Source organism: Trachurus japonicus, chromosome 20, assembly GCF_045865225.1.
Source record: "Trachurus japonicus isolate A0001 chromosome 20, Traja_1.0".
NCBI classification, from domain to species: domain Eukaryota; kingdom Metazoa; phylum Chordata; class Actinopteri; order Carangiformes; family Carangidae; genus Trachurus; species Trachurus japonicus.
The window spans coordinates 13,726,138-13,739,707 of NC_140926.1; the positions used below are offsets into that span (position 1 = coordinate 13,726,138).

At 41.6% G+C, this 13,570-nt stretch overlaps 1 long non-coding RNA gene across 6 annotated transcripts in view; it reads left to right on the forward strand.

Annotated features, from left to right (window-relative positions):
- Positions 1–13,570, forward strand: part of LOC146966572 (uncharacterized) — a 64,685-nt gene that overhangs the window by 30,640 nt on the left and 20,475 nt on the right. The window contains exon 4 of one of the 6 annotated variants that reach the window (XR_015034547.1): positions 11,099–11,409. The exons of 2 other annotated variants lie outside the window; for them this stretch is intronic. This is a non-coding gene — a long non-coding RNA (uncharacterized LOC146966572). Of the gene's footprint in view, positions 1–1,158; positions 1,270–3,496; positions 3,626–4,639; positions 5,474–11,098; positions 11,410–13,570 lie in introns of those variants that run through there. 3 more of the 6 variants (XR_015034544.1, XR_015034548.1, XR_015034546.1) reach the window with 3 other exon arrangements.

Below are 13,570 nucleotides of genomic sequence, written 5' to 3' on the forward strand. Positions count from 1 at the left end.
ATTGAGAGACAGTTTTTGGGTGTGTTGGCAATAGAACAAATATTTTCCTTCAAGACTTGAAAGAACGTACCGGTACATATCTAAATCAATACAACTGTCCTGTTTCAAAGGTAAGTCATATTACTTACATACCATTTCTACATTTTGCATTTTGTTAAACACCATTGATGGATGGATTGAGCTCAGTTGACCTGACTTCATATTGTTTTATTGAGACTTTGCCCATCAGATTCAGACATCTTTTTGTAGTTTAGTGGATTGTGACTGAAGAGTTTTCTTGAAAGTCAATTTCCATGAGGTGTTGGCATTATTTTGTCCACCTCCTGTGCACGAAATAGAAATATTTTGCAGATGTTTACAGAAAAAAAACATCAGCCTAACTGACTTTCACTGTCATCATTCAGGAGTGATGACACAGTGTCATCCTAATTCTCGTGTTATGCATGTATTGTATGTCGCCATCCATTTTTATGATGAGGATGGAAAGCGTTCGCTCAGCTTATGCTAACAACAATAAAACCAATGATCTACGTAGGTGACGGCGGGTTGTGAGCCAGATGATTTGGTAGCAGGCACCTGTCCCTTTGTGTCTGGTCGCGGTGAAGTTTGAGCAGCAGCCGGTGCTGTGATGTCAGGGGCTCTCAGGGGTCAGGACAGGAATTATTGAACAGAGGGTGGCTGACAGAGGGAGCTGGCACTGGGAGCAAACAGATGTTGCAATCATAAAGAAATACACAACCTCTGAATTAAATATGAAGAGCGTGGGCAGCAAGAATGGAGGGTGGTCTTGGTTTTTCTCTGCTCCTTGGCCAATCACAATGGTATGTTGTTAGTTTGCGCCCCCGCTGATTGGTCAGTTGTTGTCGTGACAAGAGCCAGGTGAATGATCTCAAATTATGCAGGTTTCTTTAAAAAGCACGTGAGAGATGTGACCAAAAGCCTCGGGAAAAAAAAACTTCTTGCAAGAAGACAGCTGTTCAGAACATACTGTAGATTCATTATTCACCAGTCGTGGGTCTCTGGACGCAGCATGTTATGTCAAAGTGTTTTAAAGCATTTACGCCACAGCAGCTCAGTGATGAAATCTGTAAAAAAGGGAGGAATCTGACAGAAATGTCTTCAGAACACTGTTTTTACCACAAGTGTTTTGTTTCCCAGTCATTTTACAGGGTTTCTCACTCACAAGGAATTACAAGTCTGTCTGAATATTTGATGGAAGGAAAAGCCTGTTTTCAGTGTGAGTCTGAGGCTTCAGTGAGACAGTTGAAGATCTCTTCAGAAGATATATATTACTATTTGTGCCCTGACTACAGTCAGTGTGGTAATATTTTTCTAAGTCTTTTCTCAAATTTCAATGCTTTGAAGTAGAAATAATAGATTTTTTTTGCACTCTTTGCTACAGTTTGAAAAACAAATACATGTATAGGGTTGTAGCTAAACATTATTTTCCTAGCAGAATATCTAGTGTCATATTTGTTATTTTCTCGCTGGTATACATTGACAGTCTTAACCACAGCGCTGCCTCCTGACAGCCCTGATTGTTTCCAGGACAAATATGTTAATATGGTCATTTTTTTGGGGAGAAATGTACTCAGTAAAAGTAAACACATCATGTAAATACATGATGTATTCGAGCTTTCAATCCGCCGCTGCTGTCCGCTTATGTCTATAATGTGGATGGCCTTCTGCCAGTTGGGCCTAGCTGGGAGTGCTGTAGTGTCAACAGTGAAGAGAGAGGGCCGGAGGGGTGATGTAAGTATTGATACACTCCTTGAAATCACTTTGTCACTGCCAGAGATACCAAGCTGCCGGAGCAACACAATAGGAGGAAGACGAATGTGAATTCTTGGCAGAGGGTTGAGGGATGCCATTAAAAAGGCAAATGTGATTAATTTTTAGTGAGAACGCCCTCGTCTTGGCGATTGTCAGTGAGGTTGGGCTAAAGGGATGTGACACAGAAATTACTCTTCCTCCTAGCGTCTAATGTGACTCGTCACTCTGAGGAAATATCTGGGAGCCGGGGAGACTGACAAAAAGGCTCTCATCTAATAGACTAACTATTTGTCCGGAGCTCATGTGGCAGAGATCTGGCTTCATATCGCTAAGTGATCTATTGCTTAAACACCGCGGATCACTTTTGATTCAACACAAACAAAAGCGTTTTATTTCAAACTGTCACTGAGGGCGTCATCGCTTCATTTATATGGATGAGGAGCAAAAGCATTTTAACACAATCAGGGAAGTGCTAAATAAAGATACAATAGACTCTTAATGTCATGATAGTTACATTTTGTCCTTTTAATAAAATCAACGCTGTGAAATTTCCCTTCATGTGTCGGTGTTGCCAGGATTTTCTTAAAACCTCTTTGAGCTGAGACCCCCCCCCCCGGGGAGTGACATTTTCCAGGCGACACAATAGCGCAGGCCACACTTTATCCCGAGCCCTTCATAAACACGGCGGGGCTGCAGCACTTCCACCACTGCCTCGTCCTCTTCTTCAGAAGTGCTAACAACAGAGGACAGCACACAGGTCACGCTAAAGGTTATGTCTTAATCCATTTCATACAGTTTTAGACAAATGTTTTTTTTTTTTTGCTAATGTAACATGGATAATTATCGCTGAGTTGGCTTCAACAGATATCCCACTGTTCAGCCATTACTTATGATACAGTTGGCATTTAAAGAATATAACTTTTTGTTCCTGTGTCATCTGCATGCAATAAATCCTCCTGTTTCTGCACTGATTCAAGCTTAAAATAAGTGGGTTTACAGTAGATAATAATTTTCAGTATTTGTTGATCATTTTCCCAGATTGTTGACCGTTAATTGATTAACTCATTTCAGCTCTAGCAGAAATCATAGTAAAATCCTCACCAAGATTGGATTGCGCGTACTGTACCCCTCTTAAAATCCCAGCTGTGCTCTCCGAACATTCATCTGAGTGTTGAATCGCTTATAAACGTCACATTACAGACCATCAGAGATCGTACTTGCTTAATCCCTTCTCGCTTGTAATCTTGGATTAGTCCTTCTTTTATATATCTCCTCCTCAGGAAATAACTGTCCCTCTGCTACGGGCTGGCAGAACGGGCCTGTGCACTGCACACGCTGCTGTAGTTTACTTAGTGAGAAAACCGGTCACGTTCTTGTTTCCCATTACCACGACCACCTTGAGATAAATGGCTCTTTCTCCCCTCTGCCATAAGGTTTTATATCAAACGACATGTGTTGAGTATCTGACTGCAGGTTATAATGTTTCGGCGGAAATAAAACAATCACCTCTGGAGGTGCTTCAGGGCGTCGTGTGTAACTGCTGGCCAAAGTATACACACAGTGTTTATAGATGTAAGGAAGAGGACAGTGGCAGGTGACAGGTTAACTCTGCTGTGTAAATTCCTGGGCCGTGTATGATGTAGTCTGTGATCCTGCGGTCCTTGATTAGATCTGAGCTAGTAAATATCCTGTGATTAATCAAAAGGGCTTGTTCTGCGTGTAGCTTCCCTGTGTCACCTTCACAGCTGGGGAGCAGGACCGCCTTGTTTACCGCTCTCCACCTCCATCTCCTCAGACCCCCATCCTTATTTCATCGCTGCTCACACACCGCCAACGTATTAGGCTCCTGCAAAACCCCAGTGCTTTGGGCCTGGTTGGCATTGTAAAGTGGGATTAAAGGGACAACTGATGTAATGGCACATTTTTATCACATATTGGACAAAATAATTGCTGATTATCTTGGTTTTGTGTCACACTGCCATATATATTTTTTTATACTAATCTGAAATGGACAATGCCAAAACATATTTAGTAAACTTTATTTGTGACTGATGATTTTTTGTATTTTTTTTTTCTCTGAGATAATAATGCGAGTGATATTTTCTTATTATTAATTTCATAACAACAAAATGCAGTAAAAACACAAAGACTGATCCTACTAACAAGTGTGGTCTGACTAGCTGAAGCCTGAGAGTCCTTGAGCAAACATGATTAAAAAGATATAAATGAGCTGCTCTGTTGAACTGGGTGACACTTCCTTTATTACAATGAACATAGTTTTTGTTTTTTAAGGCAGTCCCCACAGTCTACAGCGTAAACAAATCATATTAGTTGTGTAAGTTTAGCTGTTTCAAACTATAAGTATATTTGTGAGGAGTTTTTAGATATTTTCATCCATTTGTTAAGTAGGGACAAATGGGTCAAGTGTGAAAATAGTGTGAGACAGACTGACACTTTTGTTTAAATAGTATTTGTTGAATGAGAAATATAGGATAAGGCCAGCCTTATTCTTTAATTGCAAAATAATTAGCACTCAAACGGAGAATATTCCCTGAAAACAGCTGTGCTACAAGCTCGTTACATCCACGAAACATATTAAAACGAAGGCCAACATGATAATAGGTGATTATAGTAATTAATAGACTGAGCTAATTACTTCAGCCGTTGAGATTCATTTAATGCTGAAGAGTAAGCAGAGCAGAGCTTGTCCAACTGAAACTGAACCATTTCTAATTAACCATCCCGCTCCGCCACCTTAACAGTAGCTGTAACAGGCGATAACCGGTGTCACTTCAACAACTTTCTGCTTGTTAAAAAAATCCTCTGTGTTTTTCACTATATCTTCTGTGACACTTTTTGTCGCAAGAACAGTTCACTTGGAAAATGCTTTTTGATGTCTTAACTTGTCAACACAGTCCTGACTGTGGAGCATGATTTCACTGATTGCAACCCCCCTCCCCTCCCCTTACTACAGTGACCCTTTGATTGTCATTCGAAGACGGTGTATTGGACATGGTTGTCATGTTAATAAAGACATTAAACCACATGTATCCCTCCACCACAGAACAAAGTCCGGACCTGTCTGGGAATATAGATCTCTAATTGGTTTTGCGTGGTGGTGCAGCAGAGTCGTGCTTCCCAGATGTCACCTCTGCCAAACCCCAGTGCACGTCACTGTCAATAGGCTCCAGAAATCTCCCTAACAAGCTTGCGATTACATAAATCTATAGCTGTACTCGTGCCAAAGAGAGCAAACAACTTCCAAGGAGACTTCATGTTTGATGTTCCAGGGCTTGATTGCATTTTGAAAAAAAAAAAGAGAGAGAGAGAGCCACTATATTGGGAATGTGTCCAAACAGTCTAGGTTTGCTAATTTTGTCATAGTCAATTTCATAGCACAGTCGTAAGGATGGGCAGCGATGGAATGAAGTTCCTGAGTGCTTTGCAGAGGGGTGTGAGTGGGTTTGACAGCCACAGTGAAATATGCTCCACTCTACCTTTTTTCATTACGGGAGCGGGGACCGAAAATGCAAATCCAGGGTCCTTTCTTGAGAAGTCATTAGAAAAGTGACATATCGAACAACTGGCTTTGAGTGGCAGACCAAATTTTACATTATTGCTACATCATTGTTTTCATATTTTAATTTCTGGTATGATTACTGTGGCTTTTCACTCTTACATTTTCAATAAAGAGCTGTTTGCTTTGAGCAGCTCCTCCAGTGTCATTGTTTAGATGGCCTCAGCATTCACTTCCATGTTTAATGTGGCAGAAATCCTTGATGATCTGAATAGCAACCACATCCTAAAGAGAGTGACTGATAGACTGGATCTGTGTCATGGCCTTCTCTGAAGAGGTGATGAATCGGCTTAATGGCGAGAAGACCAGGGAGCCACTCTAAGGGGGGGTGATGGGGCGCATTAAACGGCATGTTTTTATAGCCTGTATCAGTATTGTCATACCCTCACTGTAATTTCAGCCTCTTTTTTCGTGCACCATAACCCGGGTTGGATGTCAGGCCTTAAGCTTGGTTAAACACACAACTCTCTCATTCCTGATACATGAAAACAAGCTGATTGAGCTCTAACCATGAGAGTCAAAATTACACTATGATTACTTTAACATACTTATGGTAATTAATTTTTGTCTCGACAACTATTAGATGGGCTGCTATGGTTCCCAGGTAATTTAGCCTACAGTAATTTGATTTTGTAATATACTAATATTTTTTTTCTTTTTTCACATAGTTCATTAGTAGGATGTTTTTGTATTGCCTTGAATTTTGGTTTGCATATGCCCTGCCTTTTCATCACCATATACTGTACATGCCAACTGATATTATTTGCATCAACGCAGCTTCAAGGTTTAATGCAGCTTTGCAAATGTTGCTAACACAATAATCTAAGACATACAGTATAATCATTATGGGATAGTAGCATGCATGTGACTGCAGACTCTTGTGTTGCAATCCTTACTTTGCATTCTGGCTGACGTTAGATTACCAGGCTTGTAAGTGAAGTCTGTGCCCTCTATAACCAGTTATTGATGCTTAACTTGACCATAACCTTGCTTAAATGCAGGTCTAAGAATTAATTGTTTGAGGATACATTTCTTGAGATGCAACATCCACCAGTTGCGGCAATTCTTACTGATTAAACTTGAAAAATTATAAGGCTTTTTAATATCTAGTCATTTTGACAGTGGGTGTGAGATTGACCTATCACTCAGGAAATATTGAGTGTTCGTATTCTTGTTTTGCCACTGCAGAATGAAATAATACTGGCAGTGGAGAAGGGGTGTTACTTGGGTGTAGAGAGTGCAAGGGTATTGACAGAGGTTAAAGACAGTAAAATGTTTGATAAGGCACTACACGATTTATAACTTTTTCAACTGTTGTTATTGACCTGCCACTGCCAGCCATGCATGTTTACATCCATATCTAATCACCTGTAAACTTTGCCATGCAGATTTCCGACTACACAGTTGCTCGTACCATGCGAGTGTGAAGATACATGTAATGAGATCATGTTTACTTGAACCCACTCGTACATGCACACCAGAAGCCGTAAACAGTGAGACCCATTAGGGCTGATATTCTCCTTGAGTATTTACCAGCCTGTTCTCAACACAAGTCATTATTTGTGACAAATTAGGAGGCTGATTATAGTGATTTGTAAATGAGTGGGGTGCACCTGTCAGTAAGACTCATTTGCTAATAACGACCATCCACTGAATAAGTAATGACCCTTCTAATTTCAGTTGACTCCTTAACCGTCTGGTTTGTATTATTCTGCCATTTCCTTTGGCTGCAGATAGATTCCTCCTTCAGACTGAGTCATTTTTCCTCCTTTATTGAGTTGGTTGTCTAACAGGTGATTGGAAATGAAACGACTGGTCGAATAATCAAACTGTTGTTTAACAGAAAAGTAACTGGCAACTACTTTGATATTCACTTAATGGTTTCAGACACTTTTTAAGCAAACTCCAAACATCAAAAGTTGGGCAACTAAACAGGCAACTATCATTGTCTCTGAGAAGTTATAATGGCTGTTTTTTGCTGTTTGTGACATTTTAAAGACAGTAAATAATCGGTAATGAAAAAAATCATCATTAGTTGCAGCCCCACTGGTGACCAAAGTGAAAATATACTGTTGCAAATCAAATTGCCAGCATCCAAAGTCAAGTTAAACTGTAGACCCTAACTTATTTGATCACAATTACACACTCTTTTTATACCGAACCTGGAAAGTGTAGAAATCATAAAACCTGAAGGAACAAGCAAAGAGAAAAGGAGCAGGAGGGCGGGATAACTGGTCTCCCATTAAAAGATACTGCCCCATTACTTTACAAAGACTTTATTGAAATACAAGACGAGAGGGTATGTGACCTTCAGCCATTAAACCATCCTGTTAATTGTCTAATAATAAAATGTTTTTATTTATTGTGCAAAACCCTCTTCAGCATAATTGAATTCCTCTCTGCTTCCGCTCACCTTATTTTTATTTCTCTCTTTTTGCTGAGGCTGTGAATCCCCACCATTACTGGTTATATAATGATGGTATAGGATTGGTTTTCCAGGATTGCCACTCAATCCCCACCTCTAACCATCCACCTCCCTACTCTACTCCCGGCAAACTTTACATTTAAACCGCTCTCATTACAGCACAGATTACAGAGGCCTATTGGTCCTCATTAGCGCCCACTGATCCTTGGCTGGGCCCATGTCCTAACATCTTTTAATTAGCATTCTGGAAATCTAATCAATGTAATAACTCAGATTAATCTCCCCTTTTGCACTTATTTTCTCCCACTCTTTTATTCCATGATGTTCTTGGCTCCAAGGCTCAAAGGCTTGACAGAACGTGGGCTGTTTTCTGAGCCTGCCAGGTATGTGGCATGAGGGGTGAGAAAGCTTCCGCTTGTAGTTGAAGGGCAAACCTGAATATGTTTCTAAGATGTACTGTACTAATTGTGCGTAGTTTTTAAAAATGACCACACATATGTGATATAAGTCGTTGTGGAAGAACACATACGTGATCTTATACCTGTTAGTGACAGATGTAAACAGAGAGCCGTGAGTTTTCCTCTAAATGCCCTATAAAGCCCTCAGTCCCGAGCCAGAGCCTGTGGTGTGATGTGAAGTGAAAGCCAAGGCGGGGTTTGGCACTGGACGGCCATTTTGTGTCTGGTCTGATGCGTGATTTCACTGGGTGTCACTTTGGCTACATATCAGAGTCAGTGTTGGTGGCGAGTGAAGCTGCAGGTCTCATTATAGCACGTGTACGGCAACAGTTGCAGGACGAACACCAGGAACCAGGAAACGCTCACACAGGTTATCATATCCAAACTCTAGATTTCTAGATTATTATATCATATTGGCCCCGTGATGAATGTAACATCTTGAAAACACAGATGCCAATATCCATTTTATCTGCTTGTAAAGAAAAAATAAAATAAAAGCAGGCGAGGACGTCTGCTATTAGGCCATTGTGACCAGCATCTATGTGAGAGGAATCCAGTCTGTGCCAGGCCGGTGTTCATACACCTTTGTGTACAGTAAAGTGCTGTTTCCATGCCAGGTATCCAGGGCAGACATTTTGGCGCAGCTTTGGCAGTACAGACAAAGAAGCCAGGGCGTGATGGGACACAGACCTGCCATTTCCCAGCAGCACTGGCATGTCTCTCACCGTAGAATGATGAATGGTTACACGCGCAAGCCACACATTTACCCATGACACATAAACACATGCTCGTGTGCACGCGCATTTGCAAAAACATACAAGCAACCGCTCCTGGTCAGGTCAACCAGGCTTTGCTATTGCATCACACACACACAGACACAGACACAGACACACAAGTGCACAGTTGCACAAAGACAGACAGGCTTCCTTACTGTAGCACTGCAATATTCAGAGCCAGGTGTAGGAGGAAGGGGGAATAAGGTTGTGTTTATTAGCTGTTCCCTTGGTGTTCTCCAAATTGCCTTGTTTGCTCGGCACAAGCACACAAACAGATGCTGTCCTCTCTGCTCTGAGTAATTCTCGGGGTCTCTGGGTATTTAGTCAAAGGCCTACCGTACCACACACGCGGCCTCATTTGTGCTTGTGCATACGGTCCCCGCATACAAACGCACGCATCAGGCCGGGCGACGTGAAAAACACATTTGCGTGCTAATTTTTGCGCTGACATTCAGAAGTACAGTGTGATTCATGCAAAGAAGAAGACATTGTCTCTCCGCATAAGTAACCGGAGTAACCTCCCCCCCCCCCCCATCTCTCCCACCTCCCCCCAATCTCGCGAAACCTCACAGTCCTTAACCCTCTCAGCGACACAATTTCACTCTTATTAAGAAAATCTGCATTTAGGAGGGACCAATGCTATCAGTCGAAATTAATCTGCTTTGACTGATCCCTAATGTGACCACAGTCATCGAGTAATTATTGTCTGGATGGCTGTGCACCAGCCTCATAACCACTGTCCCCCTCCCTCCCCTCCCCTCCCTCCCTCCACCTCCCCCCTCCAAAATGGCTAGTCTTGGTGTGTGAATCCCGATGCAGCGGGCTGGTTACAGTGGGTACGGCAGGCATGTCATTTAGCGCTTGATCAGTGATTCGTGATTAGCCTGCCCTGTATTATTGTGATTAACGTCCACCCAGCGGACGACTGTCCCGTTGTCACCAGCGATACCATCTGAGATCTTGAGACTCCGGGATGAGGGCCAGTAGCAGAACCTGGTGGTGTGGCAACACAGAGCTGCTCACTCCGTTGACGGCCGTGCCTTTAAAACACACACACACACAGACACACAGACACACACACTTCCACTTCTTTCCCATCAGTCACAAAATCTAATGCATGTAACGAGTGCAGCGTTCTTATCCCAGTGCTGCTGCGTTTTGTCTGTGTGTCTGCTCCGATTAGTTAACCCACTACCCACTCTGCAGCGTGCATGTTGTGTAGTGTTTCCATCAGGCTGCATGCCTCGCTCGCGACTCGCCATATGTGCTGAAAAGCAAAAACCTCATTTTTCTATAGTGGCCCGTTTCTTCTGTTCCATCCCCACACCTCCTCGACCAACAAAGTCGATTTGACCGCGGCTGATTATAGTAACGAAGGCAGTCCGAGAGAATATGCACTTTCTCACTGTACGTCAAATTAGATCAAAGCAAGGGGGGTGGGAGGGGTGGGGGGGGGTTGCCTTGTGCTGACCCCCGTCTCTTCTCCTCAGACACAGAGGAGCTTCTGCAAACAGGCCTGTGGACCTCACTGTATCTGATGTCTCACTACTGCAGCGCACAGGACAAAGACGGATAACCAGGGGAAATTAGGGGGCTTAGATTAGAGATAGAGAAAAAACTAGGATCTTGATTTAGAGTGAAAAAAATGGATTTAAAGTGTTGTATCCAAAAAAAAATGTAGCATTTGAGGAGCAGAGAAGACATTTTTTTTCTGTCTGTGCATCTGCATCACACTCAAAAAACAAATAAATCTTGAAATAAGGTTTTTTTTGGTTGCTCTATAGCATTGTGTTTCCACCCCCAGTACTGCAGATTAAAGTATGTTTAGGGTTTTTTAGTTTTTTTTAGAAATAATGCTAATTTTTATGTAGGAAGCTTTTTGTGCGCCAGTCTCTGTACGTGTGTATCATTCCTTTGTAATTACTCGCCTAAACTCAGACCCCCTTCTCATGGCTCTTGTGCATCCGCCGGTGGAAAAGAGTCAGTTTTGATTACAAAGTAAACGCTGCAGCATCAGACAGGGGGGGTTACATGCTGATGTGCATTCTATCAGGATGATTTATGCAAATTATGCACATTATTCCCGCAGGAATCTCTCTTCTGAAAGTGCCAGGATAAATTGCCGGAAATTAGCCATAAAATTCACTGTGCAGGGAGTGTGAGGTGAAGGCCGCCGAAGAGCCAAGGACATTGGGCCGCCGTGGTTACGCTTGGCCTGGCCTGCCTCCCCCATGCTTGGCATTCATGGCTGTTAAAGACCTCTGCTCAGACAGATACACTGAAGCCTCGAGTAGCACTCAGCACATCAGGAAGATCAGCCAAGCAAGTGTTACACTAACGGCCAGGGTTTCATGCTCTAGTAACATGACAGATTTTCAGCAGAGGGAAGTAGATCGCCTGTTTTTTTTTTTTCTCTCACTCTCTCTACATTTTAGATTGAAATCCACTTTATGAATTCTTCAACATTCCCAGAAAGGATGTGATTGACTGTGATTAAGTTGCCCGAATGACCTCAAAAATCCAGTCTGTTGTTGTTTTTATGTCTTTTTCATGTCTGTTTTTATGCCTCTGTTTACAATACAGTCGACCTTGTTCATAGTAATCTTAATCTTTGGATTACATTCAAATCAGAAACCTGTCCAGCCATCAGGTAATATACAGCATGGAAACAAGTAGTTGACAGTATCACAGCACACAATTCAGGCTCTGTTAGACAGAAGCTTCTTTATGGCTTTGCCCAAACACTCTCTGTTGGTCAGACTTTCATTTACCTCATGATCTGTGTGTGTGTGTGTAAGTGGAAACAAAGAGAAAGTGTGTGTGTGTGTATGAAAAGAGCAATGAGTGATTCACAGTGTTGTTGTGTCATCCTCATGTCTTTATATCAGTGTGGAAGCCAGAGTTAATGAATATCACAGAGTGGATCTGAAATCCATCTCGTCGTAATTTTAATGAACCCTGAGAGGGTCGGGATCTGCATATTGATCAGGACAAGCGATCCCTCACGCACGGGAAGAATGTGCACGTGAAAACACACACTCTCACATATCAGTGTCCAGACACACACACAGACCAGATACAGAGATTCCAGCCAGTCCACATAAGTAATGTTGACTATAAATTTGTCCAGGATCATGGTTTTTTCTTTTATTTCAGTTTCCATCAGCTGTAAATCTTTTCCCGTGTGTAAAGTTTGCAGCAGTGTTGTTGTTAAATGTGTGTATGGATGCAGCTGATTGTTGTTTTTTTTCCTGTTTATATATGAGCCGGATCACTGTGAGCACCACATCCTCTCTAATCAAACAGTGGCACATTATCTGAATGTTAAGTTTACACAAATGAAAAGTTCACAGCTGAACAGGGCGCCTTGAGTACAACGCAGCCTTTGAGAAAAGACAAAAATAGACTAAAATCTTTTTGTTTTTGGTTGCTGAGATGCTGAAAAGTTTTTTTTAATGATATGAGATCATTTAGTTGTAGCATTATAAATATTTTGATCAAGTTGTTGGACCATTTAAGCGATTCATGAGCATACAAACTTCCAATTATTACAGAAAAACAACACGACTTGAAGTTCCTTTAAAACACAGCCACCGTATAAAAACGTCAACGAATCCAATCATTTCCCTCCCAACACCATTCATAATTTGATTTACTTGGTGCAAATATTTGTAAAATGAAATCACTTTATTTCATTGCACCTGTTTTTCTTTTCTCAAATCCGGAGAGAAATGTTTTTCTGGGAGAGAAAAAACAAAACAACAACTCCTACTACTATCTATGCAGCCTTCTCCGTCCACAACAACACCACAAATTACTGCCCTCTGCCACGACACGTTCTAATCTCAGAGAAATAAAAGAACATCAGATTACGACACAAAGACAGAGCCATCGGTAAACAGGGATTAGGGGATTTTGACTTTAATCTGATTAATATGGAAGCAGTTTGAATATTAGAGATGTTACTCAACAATTGTATTCCAGATGAGAAGATAATCACACATTACTACGTCATTTATTGTACCCTGTTAGAGCTTTCAGAGCTAAACACGCCACCATATGTTTACCTGACCTCAAGGCTGCCTCAGAGAAAAAAACAATCCCACTATAATGAATTAGGAGCTCATTAAGCGAGCAGAGCAACATACAGTTAGAAATGTACAGGAAGTCTGTCGTATGTTGTGGGTAGCAAGTGTTGTTTCCAAGAACAAGGGAGTGAAGATAAATAGTTAAAATGTCATAAAATTAAGTTCAGAGGATTTAAAAAAAAAAAAGATAAATCGGGACATGCTGCAGAACTTTTAAGGTCACAGCCCTGTCACGTTAAACTACAACATGATAATCATGTTTAATTAAGATTCATTGGTTTTTGAACATCACCAAAATATCAGGGGAAACCATAGATGTGACAGCATGCAGCAAAACAAACAAAAACAGGAGGGGCTATAGTGGCTTTAAAGATCAGTGCAGGTATTAGAGTGTGATGTGTTTACAGATATGAAAGATTATCATGACAGAGCCCGTTTCAATTCACAGAGTTTAGAACCGACGGTTAACGTGA